General features: G+C 41.2%; 1 protein-coding gene across 1 annotated transcript in view; it reads left to right on the forward strand.

Annotated features, from left to right (window-relative positions):
• sorcs2 (sortilin-related VPS10 domain containing receptor 2) overlaps nt 1-15590 on the forward strand; it is a 1194681-nt gene that overhangs the window by 715990 nt on the left and 463101 nt on the right. The gene's annotated exons all lie outside the window — the stretch shown is intronic.

Raw genomic sequence — 15590 nt, forward strand, 5'->3', positions numbered from 1 at the left:
GCCTCCTTTGAAATGTGTTTGCTGCTAGCGAAATTATACATAATAAGTGAAGACAGTGACATATTTTCAATAAAAAAACAATGAGGTGAACGTTCATTTCAAGCTTTTGTAGTACAACGAATTTCAGAATTGTGCAAGTGCGGCCGGAGAGCGGGTGGCAGTGTTTGATGCAGGAAACTTGATATGGACTTGAAAATCAATTTCAGAGTGGGGGTGGTTCGGAACGGCGGGGTTTCGGAATGGAGGGCTGTCCCCCGTCAGGTTCATGCGGAAGTGACTCTGTGTGGTAGCGGTGACAGTTTTATTTCAGTCTGTAACAGAAATCCCCGGCTCGCTTGAGCTTCAGAAATGATTTTGGAAATGTAGCTTGTGTGGAGCTAAGTGATCAATAAAAGAGCTTAACTACTGAGAAGTTACTTGATTCAGAAAACAGCTACGCTACCACCAAGCTACTGAGAAATGTAGCTAAACTACAAACGTCTGCTACTGCAGTGACGCCACTGCCCAACACTGTACATATATGCAAACATAAATATAAATACATACATACACAGTCAACACACAGTCAAGTCAGAGCAGGAGTGGCTTAGGGACAATTATGTGAATTTTCTTGGGTGGCCCTGACTTAAACCCAGCAGAACATCTCTGTAGAGACCTGAAGATGACAGAACACCACCAGCCCCCATCCAAGTTGACAGAGCTTGAGAGGATCTGCAGAGATAAATGGCAGCAAATCCAGGTGTACAAAGGTAGCCGCCTCATACCCAAGAAGACTTAAGGCTGTGATCGCTGCCAAAGGTACTTCAACTAAGTACTGATTAAAAGGTCAAAATACTTGTGTCAATGTGATATTTCAATTTTTTTTTATTTTTAATTAAATTTACAAAAAACATGTAAAATTATGTTTTCGGCATTGTCATTTTGGGGTACTAAGTTAAGATTGATGAGGAAAAATTGAATTTGAACTATTTTAGCATAAAGCTGCAACATACAACATGTGATAAAAGTGAGGGGGTCAGAATACTTTCTTAATGCACTATATAGTTGTCATGTTTTCCCTTCTGATACCTCCCTTTTTTTCTGGTTAGATTAGCCCTTTGTCTTTATAAAACCAGTTAACATCTAATATCGCCTTGCTCAGGCCATGTTTGCACTTGTTGAAGCCCTCCCCTCTGACAGCACTGCTGTCAAGCCCATGATCGATGTTTGTGTTTTTAATCCAATTCTAACCACTCCCTGTGGCTGTGACCTGTTATCAAGGTAATCAATGGCCAACAAATTTGCACCAGCACTGAAGATGTACCAGTGAATTAGGGCAATTATATTGAAGGAGGAAGAGGAACAGAATGGAGCAGACTGTGAAAACAAGTACTGCTCTGGAACAAATGGAAGAAAAGCTGAATCACTGGACAGAGGCTGTTCTCAGTGGCAGAGTAGACACTATATTATTTACCATTTGATAATGAAAACCTAAAAGTAGAATTTTAAATCCTACTTTTATCTCACTTGTTCCATGGTAAGGGATTCCTGTTATGTTATTTGAGTATCATTTTATGAGCTTTTGAAAATAACACCACAAAAAACAGCTCCACTTTCATCAGTAATTCAACAGTCATACATCATACCAAGTCATGAGAGAATGAAGATAGATCGAGTGACTCATCTACACATATAGTTTTTATTGTGTTATTACTGAGAATCATATATGACATTACATTATATTACAGTAGAGCCTAAGAGTCTGTAGCAATGCTGTCAGCTCCCTGAAAGATGCTTTGAGCTATACAGTTACAGTAAAACATGATAATTAGCATCCTTTAGTCATGGATGGCGGAAAAGTCAGAGGATCAGCAAAGTTATTCAAATTAATGCTCTGGAGATTAACAATGTCTGAACCAAATTTCATGGTAATCCATGTAATAATTAGTGAGATATTTCAGTCTGGACCAAACATTAAGACATCCTGCGGCCCTGCCACTAGTGTGGCTAAAAGCAATAATTTAAAGTGCAGCTTTACCAATATAAACATGAAGGTCAGTTGACTAGTCACACGATGATGATGAAATAAGTGTTATCCAGACTTAGGTTTGGAGACTACAAACATAATAATAGAAAGCCTCTGTCCCAAACTGGAGTTGTCGAGTTTGAAAGACATGAGCATTAGCCATGCAGGAACAGCTGTCCTTTCCTGAAGATGGAATTGAAGTGGCGTTTTCAATCCAGATTTCTGTTGATTTGAACTCCAAGGGACCTGTATGAGCTCATCCTCTCTACTCCCACTGGATGAGAAGAGGGTTAGGCCGTGAGTAGTCCACCACCAGCTCTTTGGTCTTGCTGATGTTGAGCTTCAGGTGATTGTTGTTGCACTATGTGACAAAGCTCTTTATCAGTTGTCTGTACTCCTCCTCCCTGTCCTCGTTGATGCATCTAACATATGTAAGCAGTGTGTCACTGTTAAAAGTGAGGATTGATAGCCCCAACCTCCCCCCCACCCTTCCCCTACACACACATACATATGTATAAATTGTTGGACTAAGAGTCTCATCCTACTCTCCAATGTGCTATGTGTGAGCTCAGTCCTGCGTGTTCTTTAATGAAGCAATAGGAGAAGATATTCGGTCTCAGTTAATGTAGTTTATTAAGCAGTAAAGGAATAAAATTACAGAGCTCTGGGTCTCAACTTCACGTCCCTGACGAACAACAAAGGTGTGTCAGTTCACGAAGTCTGACCTCCTGTCCTTTCCCTGACCCAGTGTATTTGAGCGTAACAGAGTGTCATTGTGCACGCAAGGCGTTGTCCTCTTCTCATTGGCAGTTCCACTTCCTCCTTCACCACACCACGCCCCTGCCTTGTGTTAATCTGACTCCTTCCCGCTGGCGGTGGGGGCGTGGTTCCTGTTTTGAAAGACAAGAGACAACTCCCTACACGTGCTGTACCTTACTATCTGTATATCACTTTCTATTCTTTTTACCATATATGAAACTAATTATCTAAGCATTGCGGTATGTGCTCCTCAGACTTCATGTCTCTTCCTCTCCTGTACTTCTCCACTTCTGCAAAGCAAACATATTCAGATCAGCTGAAATCATCTCAGTATTCTCATTGTTTACACATCTAAAACTTATATAGTGAAACACAACTTATAGTAAAACACATAAAATCATTCTATTCCCAACAATATATATATATATATATATATATATATATATATATATATATATATATATATATGTATACATATGCACATATATCTTACTATATAATGACGAAAACTCTGTCTGTGGGTGTGTCTGTCTGTGTGTTGTGACGTTTTTCTCCTCACTGACTTGGTCAATCCATGTGAAATTTGGCATAGCAGTAGAGGGTAATGGGAGGATGCAAATGAAGCAATATTACATCAGTTGGCCAAAGGGGGGCACTATAGCAACCAGTTGAAATTGCAAACTTTGAATGGGCATGTCTCAAGCCCCGTATGTCGTAGAGACATGAAACTTTGCACAGAGATGCCTCTCCTCATGAGGAACAAATTTGCCCCATTAACTTCCGGTTATATAATTTTTCCGCCATTTTGAATTTTTTGAAAAACACTTCAAATTGGGGCGTTGGTAGCATAGTGGATTGTGCCAGCGCCCCATATACAGAGGTGTTGCCTTGCTGCAGCGGTTGCGGGTTCGACTCCAGCTCGCAACCATTTGCTGCATGTCATACCCCCACTCTCTCTCACTCTCCATTTCACTCTCTCCTGTCAATTAAAAGGCAACAGCCCGAAAAAATAATCTTAAGAAAACAAACCACAAAAACAAAACATATTTTTTATATATATATATATATATATATATATATATATATATATATATATATATATATATATATATATATATATACACGACTCAATGTCACACACATGGATACTGGAATGTCTGGAATTATACAAGATCAACAGGACACTAATGGCCTTCATAAAGAACTCCATGGGAATGTGGAAGCACAAGAGACACCAAGAGGCCAACTCAAAGCAGATTGCCCAAGTCAACATCAAATGTGGCATATACTAAGGGAATGCATCTGAATCTCTGGGACTTTAGCTTCCAGACTGACAAACAGCTGCTGGCTAACCAACCGGACATAGTGGTGGTTGACAAACATCAGAAGAGGGCAGTGGTGGTAGATGTGGCAATACCAGCTGACAGTAACATCAGAAAGAAAGAAAGAAAAACACTTGTGAAAGGTCAAAGCCGACGTGGTCACCGTGGTAGTAGGAGCACTCGGGGCAGTGACTTCCTCAGTCCTGAAGTGTGCAGTCCTAGGAACAGCTAAAATACTGTGCAAAACCCTCAAGCTCCAAGGCCTCTGGCAGAGAGCCCGAGCTTGAGGATGATTCTGACCAGATGAAATCCTTAACCAGTTCAAAACACTGTAGGGTGATATATTGGCAGAATTGAAATTGAATAAAATTAGTATGTTTTTTTTAGTGTATAGTCGCGTGAAAGTAACAGTCCTGTTTTTGATACTCTTGAATGAACTGTATATATCTACATAGGGTCATAGGCTCAGTTTCACCGCCATCTAGACAGGGCAATTAGCGTTTAGAAGCCTATATGTGATAAGCATCATCAGAAAAACACTTATGTGTAATGTGTGAAAGCTTTATTCAGTGTTTTTATCTGTTTAAATCACAATGCCCATATGTTTTGGGGAGGAAGAAATCTCTGTGGATAATTCGGCTTATGGAAAAACCCTCCTGAACATCAGGATCTTAAGTCATGAGAGAAAAAAGGTTAGCACACATTAGCATGTGGTGGGCAATCTGCCTGCCTCCGGTATCCTAAATAATGTCTCAGAAAGACTGATTTGTAATGTAAAACTGCTTAGTGCAGTGTTTTTGTCAGTCTTAATCACCTGGGGCCTCATGTACAAAGGGTGCATATGCACAAAAATGTGGCGTACGTCCTTTTCCACGGCAAAGTCCAGATGTATCAAGAGTGAAATGGCCGTGGAAATGTGCGGTACCTCACGCCAACTTCATGGCTGGCATAAGCACATTTGTACAGCCGCTGATCCTTGGGCGACACAGAGGTGGGCTGGGAACAGACTACAAGCTGGCACTGTGCGCGATTGGTGCCTTCTTGGTGAGTAATTTATTTGTTTAATTGTCCTAATATTAATCCCCCTGAGGCGCACTGAGCATGTGCGCCCCCAAATATTATCCTGTCTTCACAGCATCAGTACTAGTCAGTGGTTAAAGTTAGTGACTTGCTGTTTTTTGTTGGTTAAACTACACCTTCAGAGCTTTCTAACAAGCCCCTGATTGTCTCTGTGTGTAAAGTACTCATGTCAATAAACCCGTGCGTAAAGTGTGACATTTCTTAATCAGCCACACCTTTTCCCTGGTGCACTTCTGCATTAATTTACAACGATAGTGTGTGATCCGTGTAAGTGGTGTATAAAATTAACACATGGAAACTGTAAATCCAGTTCACAGAATTATTTGTTTGCTTTCAATTGACCCCAGGCGACAAACAGGGTGAGCTCCTCCTCTCCTGTCCCCCCGCCTGTTTTAGCCACACTTTGGCGGTGGGCAGCCCTCCTCTGCTTCACGTCCACCTTAATGTCGGACCACTTCTTTTTTAATTCTGCGTGGGTACGCTTTTCTGTCCCCACAGCATTGACAGGCTCATGCACACTCTCCCACTCACTCATCTTGCGTTTTGTATTGATGCCGGAGGACAGCGTGCCAAAAAGTACATTTTTGTGCGCCTCCACTTAAGTGAGCGTCTCCAATTCGCATTCTGTGAAGTTTTTCTTTTTTCCCGCCTTACTCATTCTTTTGTTTTAGTTTTCTGATCGTGCAGAGAGGGGAATCTTAGGTGCAGGATTCATTTAAATATGGTTTGCATATTTAAATAGGGACGTGGACAGGGAGGGGCTGGGTAGTCCAACATGTGCGCTCAATTCCACGTTGATTGGGATGTACAAAGGAAATGTGCTTGGATTCATGTGTACCACAGATACATACATCTGGATATTTTTATGCGTACAACGTTTTCTGGATTTAAGCGTACGCCATGTTTCAGTAGGAAATCCACGCAAGTCTTTGTACATGAGGCCCCTGGTCCATTTGTTTTGGAAAGAAAGAGACCTCTGTAAATAATTTGGCTCCCAGTAAAAACCTCCTGATATTGTAAACTGAAGGAATTCTAATTCTGAGAAATTTTGGCTTGTTGCTATCTAGAATTCACACTGCTCACTGCACACTAAACCTTTAACTGTACTTTTGTGATGTTTATGAGGTTTAATCATTACAGAGGTTTATTCAAATCCATAGTGTAAGTCAATTTTTGTGGTATTGCTATGGTTCCTCATTTTTCTGTTCTCTTCTGTTCTACAATAAAGCTGTAACCTGCTAAAAATTAAGATCACTTGTAACAATGGAAAGAAATAAACACCAGACTCCAGTGACATGACAGTAAACTGGGTTTTGTCCAGTTCATCATAACAAAAGCCATGTTATAAACAACAGTTACTGTAGATGGCACTTTCAGCGCCTTGCAGCTTTCTTTTGTGTGTACCTGGTTGCAGAGGTGGAACTAGCGCCTTGCATGCACCAAACATTATGCATCACATCACTTAAAGGGATTTGCTGAAATTAAGGCAGACATCAATGGAGGATAAAAGGAGCATCTTTATATATTTTAGAGGCAGATGTGAAGAAAATTACATGTTTGTGTGACAATATGCAAATTCAAATTATTCCCAGCCAGCCTACTGTGAGGGACACAATGATATTCAACATGCATGTGAATGAGTCACACACACACACACCTGCTGAGCTACACTCATACATACAGTAACATGTTTACTGAATGCAAAAACTGCATTACCTGATACAGTTGTCAAGTTACTGTTGCCGAACCTGTGTTGTATCACAACAATAATATGAACAACCAACCATCACACACTTTACCAACATTTTGCTCATTTGTAAACATTGTCAAGAGTGTAGCACACTATAAGTTTTGGGTTGAACTTGTTAGGTCCAGTGTGGAGAATTTAGTGGCATCTATTGGCAGAAATTGTATATAATACTCATAACTATGTTTCTGTTTGTTTATAATCACCTGAGAATAAAAGAAGCCCATGTCAAGTCAATTTAGAATTAGCTTTCAATATTTGCAAGTTATTAGTAACTAAGACATCAGTCTTTGCCAGAAAAGACAGAAACACAACAGTTTTGAGTGGCAGCCTAATTAGCCATTACTGTGATCTATCATAACCCAGTGTATGCATAGACAGTATAGGTGAATGAGAAGGGCACCATCATCCATAGGTGGCACCACAAATGGGGAAAGGAAAAAAAATAGTTTTTTTAAATTATATATACTTTATTAATCCCCGAGGGGAAATTAAATTTTTCACTCTGTTTGTCAATTACACACAGGTCCGAACACACACATGCACAAACTGGACCTATACATGCACTGAGTGGAGAGATGTCAGAGTAGGCTGCCCATGACCGGCCCAGACGGTCATGGTCCAGATGGGGACTTGAACAGGCAACCCTCCAGTTCCCAACCCAAGTCCCTATGGACTGAGCTACTGCCGCCCCAACTGTCTCTCTCTGTCTCTCTCGCTCACGTGTGCGCGCTTGCATGTGAGGCCAGCAAAAGCACGTGAACACACATGAAGGCGAAGCCCATGTCTCACGGTCTCGTGCAAGTGCACACATGTAAGCGCAGTGTACAGAGAGACAGTTAGAGCTGTAGGCTACAATGAGTTCAAATGATGTTTTTCCAAACAACTTTTTATGTCGAGGCTTCAGGACACTTCGATCACTACGGATGAGCAGTATGGAGATATTTTGTGGTTTCAATTATGTGTTCTCGGACGTTTGAATCTGGGGCGCCGTCAGCCTGCAGGTGGAGTTGTGCTGCTACCCACTCCCGCTGGGATCTCCGCAAGTGATGTGAGTACTCTAAAACTTCACCAGAGCCTCCCTCGGCATGAGGGTGAGTAGATAATGGCTGAATTTTCATTTTAGCTCACAGCTGACATATTTGCTCATGTTATTTTCAGAGGCACTAGCTCATTTCCTGTTGGATTTAGGTCAGGGGTGTCTGATGTCTACGACATTCCTACAGGCCGCAGTGGCCATTTTAGTGTGTCTAGGTGGCGCCATGATTGTCAGGAGGTTTTGTGTCACGTCACCTTTAAGAGGGCATAAAATCCAAACCATTCGAGTAATGACAAAGTTATACAGAAGATCTGTTCAGCACGGGTTTGCCTGTCATGTAAGATAAACGGGGTAGTAGTAGATATTTTTTGAGAAAGAGAATTTTTGAAAAATGATATCTTACTTTGAAAGGGCAAATAGCTCACTTCCTGTTGGATTAAGGTCAGGGGTGTCAGTGCGTGATTTGTAGGTCATGATGAGAAGAACAAGCCAGTTTTGGTTTTGTCTTTCTACAACATTTTTTTAGTGTGTCTAGGTGGTGTGAAGATCGGCAGGAGGTTTTGTAGCATGTCACCTGCCTTCAGCCGAGGTCCCTAATAATAATAATAATAATAATAATAATAATAATAATAATAAACATATCAGAAACAATAGGGAACTCTGCCTTCAGCCAAGGTCCCTAATAAAGAGGCCTTTTTCTCTGGGTTCCTGCCAGCCCCTGGCCCCCCTTCCCAGCTCGTTACACTTTACTTGCTCTCTGGGGGAGATGAGTGAGTTATCTGATGTCACATGAACCCCAAAACACACTGTATAGTTATCATGTCAAAACGACAAAAGCTCTCTGGTGTCCACTCAACTACCACTACACTACGGAGAGTGTAGTGTGAAGTAAATGTGGAGAGGGAAAAAAAAAAAAAAAGACAACAAACAGCTCACAGAGGTTGCATTGATCTCTATTGTGAAGTGTTCAAGCTCTATTCAGTATTGGGCGAAGGTAAATTATAACGTTCTCCTGGTGTGTTAGTGGAATCTTGAAAAATATATGTTTTGGTGAGAAACTTTTATAAATTCAGCTGTTTGAAGAAGAAATCTGTTCGTGTTTTCACAACACTATAAAATAGATATTAGAGAAGGAATTGTGATGTATCAAATGTACTAGGACCTTCACTGTCACAACCTGATGTTGCAACCTGAAAATGGAATTAAAAGTAAAAAATGAAATTTGGATTAAACATAGGTATCTGTAGATATAGGTGTAGGGATTTGAATGATTGAAGCTGATGTTATGCCATTAGACAAATAATTTCATCAAGAAGCCTCACCACTCAGTTGTTTCTTATGAAATTGCCAAAAAAAATGCAACCCACTTGTGATTTGAGATTGCATTTAGAGTGGTGTTTCTTTCACAAGAAACTATCTTGGTTAAGTGCAGACCCTGACATGCAATTGGATGTGTGTGCCATTTTGTTTCAGTTCATTTAGGCTGGTGTGAAACTTGTCAGTTAAACTGCGGCGAGCCAAACCAAAGACTGTTGTTGGTCCACTTCCAAGCTAACTGTGCTCCAATTCATTTTATGTAAAAGGTCCATGTGTTTTGGCAATTTATCAACAAGAAATAAGTTAAAGGAAGTAACTACAAATCACTATCACACTTCCCCATTCCCCTTTCCTCCAAGAAACTCAGCGAGTGTGTACTCTTGTTTTTGGTTAATTGTTGTGACTTTATTTCTGCAATAACCTCATTTAACTATTGTTAGAGTTAGTGCTTGTTGCTTCAAGAGCCGCCATTACTGTTCTGCAAGCTGTGGCCTGCATTTTAGCACAACTACAACACAGTCCCTGATTTGCTGCTTCTGTTGTCAACTACAGTGCAGATCTCTGATTGGCTCTGACTAGATTTTAATTTCTGGAATGTGTTTGGGTCCGAGTCCAGACTCATACAGAGCGTGAAACAGAATGCTGAGCTCACATCATCAGGATTTTCTTAACGGGTTGGTTTATACCTGGTGAGGACACACCAGAACATTGCCCCAAGCAAAGGAGTTCAAGTATATCAGGGTCTTGTTCATCAGTGAGGGTAAAATTTAGCGTGAGATGGTTGGGTGGCGGACACTGCACCAGACTGTTGTGGTGAAGAGGGAGCTGAGCCAGAAGGCAAAGCTTTTGATTTACTGGTCCATCTATGTCCCAACCCTCACCTATGGTCATGAACTTTGGGTAGTAACTGAAAGAATGAGATTGCAGATGCAAGTGGCCAAAATTAGTTTCTTCCATAGCGTGGTTGGGCTCAGCCTTAGAGATAGGGTAAGTACCTCAGACATCTGGAGGGAGCCTGGAGTTGAGCTGCTGCTCTTGCATGTTCAAAGGGGTCAACAGTTTTATAGGAAAATTAAACCTTTTTTCATCTAATTTTAATCCCACCAACTACTTTTTTTAAATGGCTTATTCACTGTATTTCAGGAATGCTAATATTAAAATAAAATGATGATATGCAATAAAAAAAAATTGAGTAGTGAATGTGTGTGCGTTTCCAAATTCTGGGTTCCTTTGGTCTCTAAATGATAATGAAATTTCCTTTTGATGAATGTTTTAAAAATGATTCCATTGTAATAGCGGCTGCCATGGACCTCCAGAATTCTGAGGATCATTTGAGGCTTTGACCTCCTGTCTTTGTTTACTTGTGAAGCTCATAGTATATTCCTTTATTCAGACTTTTTTTTTTTGGCATAGATAGCTCTCTCTCATGAGGCCCCTTCATCTCTCTCTCCTCTCACCAGTCCTCCCAGCACTCACATTAGTGCCTGCATGTCCCCACGCCTTTGAATTTCTCATGACCCACAACATGTACATTATTCAAAGCAGCAGTCCCCAAATATACCTCCGCTTCACAGATGCCCCCACTGCCCCCTAAAGTCCCTCACAGGCACCCTCCCATCCTGCCAGGGCTGTTTAAAGCTCACTTTAAATCTTTAATAGCCCGTGATCATCTCAGCCAACAGAGGGTAATGAGACTGCATGTGAATGATTCCAAACATTGAAGGGAATGATAAAGATAGGGGCTGTCATAAGGGAGCTCATGGTGATCAGAGGAGGGAGGAACTCCCTGCCATCTTGAAGCACATTTTAGGAAATTCTCAGTGGGACGCCTTTGATTACTATTATTTCTCCAGTGTATGGGTGTGTACTGTATGAGCATGCATGTATGGCTGAGCTCCTCTCTGGCAGGCAGTGGTTAGTTAATGTGTGTCTATGCAAATTCCACTTGTCCTTTGGGTTTTGAAGTAACTATCAAGGTGTGTATTTGTGTTTCTGTTTCCAGACATTGGTCAGTGTTTGTTTGAGTCAACATTGACGCCTCTCCACCTCACCCCCTGCTGCCTGCCATTTATTTATAATCAGTAAGAACAGGTTTCTACTAAGAACAAGCATCTACTATGTGAGCGATGGGTCTGGCTAAGCCTAAATTGTCTTGCCGATGGGATCAGAGCAGTTGTGTATTAAAATTCCTATTTACAGACTGTAATCTTGGGGTTGAAGGAGAGTGCAGGAGAGCAGGCAGAGGCGGTGGATAAAAGGAGATGAGAGGAAAAACAAAGATGACTCTGCAGGCCTGGGTTTTTACACTTAAGCCCTGTTTCCACCAAGCAGTATGCTGCAGTATGGTTCAATTCAGTACGTTTTTTTTACGTTTCTTCTGCAAAAAGTTGTGGATAGTACCGATGGAACCGTTCTTAACCGTTACCATTTTTGGTACTCCTCCTCCTTCTGTTGGGGTCCTTGCACACAGATCTGGTACCAAAAGGTGGAGCTGAGAACACTGCAGTCCGTTGATTGGTCAGTAGCAGACGGTCATTCTGCTCATGCAGGGCTGAGCTGTGGCAGGTTATCAGGGAGAAGCCGCTGTTCATATCGTGGAAAGTTTAATTAGTAAACTGCAGATATACAATGAAACGATGTTTTGCTGCCTCTTGCAGCAGCCGGAGTCGGAGAAAAAATAACTTAATTTACTGGGCCAACTGCCCGGATTTTTAAGGTGGAACATTAACTCGTAATGTTACTCAACACATGAGCTGACGACGTAACTCAATCAACACACCTTAAATACTCTATGACAACGTTGACCATTACTTTAGTTTTTATATGGCATACACTTTTAGTAATGAGTGGATCTTCAAGTGCTTATATGTATTAATTTCAGCCGGGTTTTGTGAACTGCATATATTCTAATCCTCACTCGGAGAAATGAAAGGGTCGCGTCGGGAGGTGACATGCGTATGTTATTTTTTTTTTAAATATGTTATTTATTTTTTTTAAATAGTAATAAAACGCCCATGGTAACTCCCATCTTATACGAACAATAGTTTAAAAGGCTGTGCGTGCAATATTGGTCCATTTGGAAGCGGGGAAAGCTACGGAGCAGAAGGATGTGTTTGTTTTAAATGCTCAGGTGGACCTGATTAATGTGAATGATGAGGGAAGAGTGAAGAAATAAAGAAACATCAATATGTCATATGAAAGTTTTTTTTCCAACGTATTTACTGAAAAGCTACACTCAAATCCAGGTTACAAAACATACAAGTCAAACATGTAAAACAATGGACTACACAATGACTACACAATGAATTAATGCATCTGTCCATGCGCAGGCAGGTATCGGTCCTCTTGATGTCTGTCCTCCTGCTGCAGTTGGTGGGGGTATGAGGCGCTGATAGCCAGGCGCGCACGCGTTTTAATAACACGAGCGTGTGTCTTGTAAAACGCGCGCGAAATAGTAACAAAACGCGAGTTAAAAAGCGCGCGTGCGTTTTAAAAAAATAACATATGCATGTCACCTCCCGGTCTCCGTACGGAGCCGCTAGTGGGGACCAGAGTTGGGTAAGGGTTACTTTAAAAGTAATCAAAGTACTTTACTGTGTTACTTTTTTTAAAAAAGTAACCAGTTATTTTACTGCGTTACTCCCTGAGTAAAGTAACTCAAGTACTTTTAAAGTACTTCCAACGTTACTCCCTGAGAAAAGTAAGTCAAGTATTTTTAAAGTACTTTTGAGTATTCTACATTTCCTATTGGGCAATGGACCACAGGGCGCTTATCCTACATTTTTTTGTCTCCAAAATTAAAGTTATGGGCCACTTGCCCTTCACTGAGATCCAATTCTCCCATCAAAGCCGTCACTTTGACCAGTAGAAAAACAGAACGATCTGCTGCTGTAGAACATGACAACATGACAACAACACCCCAGCCTTTTTAATACTTCCTCTTGGGATGTTACCACACAGAGTAAAAGGGGGAAATGATGGTGTGAAACACCAGAGGCACTTTGTCAACCCAGTGAGTACTGTCATTAGCATCAAGCTAGCAAACAATGTTACATCCTCACGGTCGGACATAACGTAATAACATTAACAAATAGTGGCGGGGCTTTTACTCACCACAACTGCAGAGGCTACCAGCTTCATTTGAAACAGACTACATTATAGACGGTCCATTATTTATTAATCCCTCCATGTTTTTTATATTTTTACTTTTTATCCGCTCCCATTGTCTTTATAAAGTTAACAAATCGCGCCGTCATTTCAAACTCAACACTTCCTGATTTTCCTTCAAATTAAAAGCCCTTATAACCTTGGCTGAGAGAATCCCTCCATTTTGTAAGAACTTGGTTGTGGAGGATACAGTAGCTTGAATGTTTGCCTACGGTACTTCAAATGAAGCTTCTGCCATCTGCTGACGCTTTTAGGTAACTACAACAACATTTCGGCTGACACATGAACAGACGCAGTGACTCAAATAATAGTAAAAGTAATAAAAATAGGAAAAGAATAACCCGATGACATCACACATGTCAAGAAAGACGACCGGGTATAATATAGTACTGTTTTGAAGCAGAGTGACCGCTCTTGTCATTTGGAGCTCCGCCTGGATCTTTGCATAGAAAAAAACACTGTAGAATGGTCATTCTTTGTAGCCTGGAAATCCAGACCCAAATCTAGAGGGAACTGCCCATTGGTTCGACATCCCATTGGTTCGACATCCCATTGTTCCGACCATATTAAACTCATTGTTCTGAAGTCCGTTCCGAAATCATCATGATGCCCTGTGGTTAAGGTCTGGTTAGGTTTAGGCACAAAAACCACCTGGTTAGGGTCAGGAAAAGGTCATGGTGTGGGTTAAAATGAAAAAGAAAGTGACAAACACATAAGCCGTGAGCCTGCTCCGCCTCAAGCCGGTTGCGGCGCACCATACGCCCGCCTTGAGCCGTTCAGCACCGCGGACAGTCGGACTAATGGGATGTCGAACCAATGGGCTGTCGAACCAATGACATGGACCCAATCTAGAAAGATTTAGGGTCTGGCCATGAGTAATGTAAATGGCGCCGATAGCCAGGCGCTCATGCGTTTTAATAAAACTTGCGTGCGTTTTATACAACACACGCGCGAAAAAAGTAATAAAGCGTGCGTGCGTTTTAAAAAAAATAACGTATGCGGGCTATACATAGCGTAGTGGATAGTGCCGGCGCCTCACGTACAGAGGCGATGCCTCGCTGCAGCGGTCGCAGGTTCGACCGCTGCAACCCCCACTCTCTCTCACCCCATTTCAATCTGTCCTATCCATTAAAGGCAAAAAGCCCCCAAAAAAAATCTTAAAATAAATAAATAACATATGCATGTCACCTCCCGGTCTCCGTAGCTCCGCATAAGATTGCAAGTAATCCTTTAACTTTTCCCGTCGAAAAATGGCATGCCATGGCTTGTCATTTTGGATTTGGAATTTGTGTGTTTAGGCTGCTCTGGTGCATAAGAAATAAAAGAAAAACAATGTTATTTTTGAAAAGTTGAGAGCTTCCTGAATCCGGCAATACCAAACATCACATGGTTTGATGACGTAGTGCGCCAGTGAGATACCATTTAACAGGGGGGGGGGGGTTAGAGAGGTTAATTCATTGTGTAGTCCATTGTTTTACATGTTTGTTGTTTGTTCTTATACTGTGGTTCTGGCAGAAGCATCTGTACAGGTTTTGTAACCTGGATTTGAGTGTAGCTATTCAGTAAATACGTTGAAAAAAATCTTTCATATGACATATTGATATTTCTTTATTTCTTCAGTCCTCCCTCATCATTCACATTAATCAGGTCCACCTGAGCATTTAAAACAAACACTTCCTTCTGCTCCGTAGCTTTCCCCTCTTCCAAATGGGCCAATATTGCACGCACAGCCTTATAAACTATTGTTTTTATAAAACGTGTGTGCGTTTTATAAAACGTGCACGTGAAATAGTAATAAAACGTAAAAATTGTATTAAAACGCGTGGGCGTTTTAAAAAAAATCACATACACATGTCACCTCCCAGTCTCCGTAGATGTGCCCTGTAGCAAGGGAGTGTTATTGATATTTGATTTTTCCTAGGGAGGGAGATGGCTAATATCTGGTGCTAATGCTAAGCTACTGGCCAGAGGAATAAACAGAAAGTATGCTATTCTTTATTGCTTATATACAGTGATTATATACAGTGATTAAACTGTCTAAGGCCAGAGAAGAAACATTTTCAAGGATTAGGTTTTAAATGAAGGTTCTAGCTTCTAGCAAACTGCAAAGCCTTTATTGGATTCAACATTAAACTTGCCAGAGTCAGCATCGCA

Source organism: Epinephelus lanceolatus, chromosome 22 (assembly GCF_041903045.1).
Source record: "Epinephelus lanceolatus isolate andai-2023 chromosome 22, ASM4190304v1, whole genome shotgun sequence".
Taxonomy (NCBI): Eukaryota; Metazoa; Chordata; class Actinopteri; order Perciformes; family Serranidae; genus Epinephelus; species Epinephelus lanceolatus.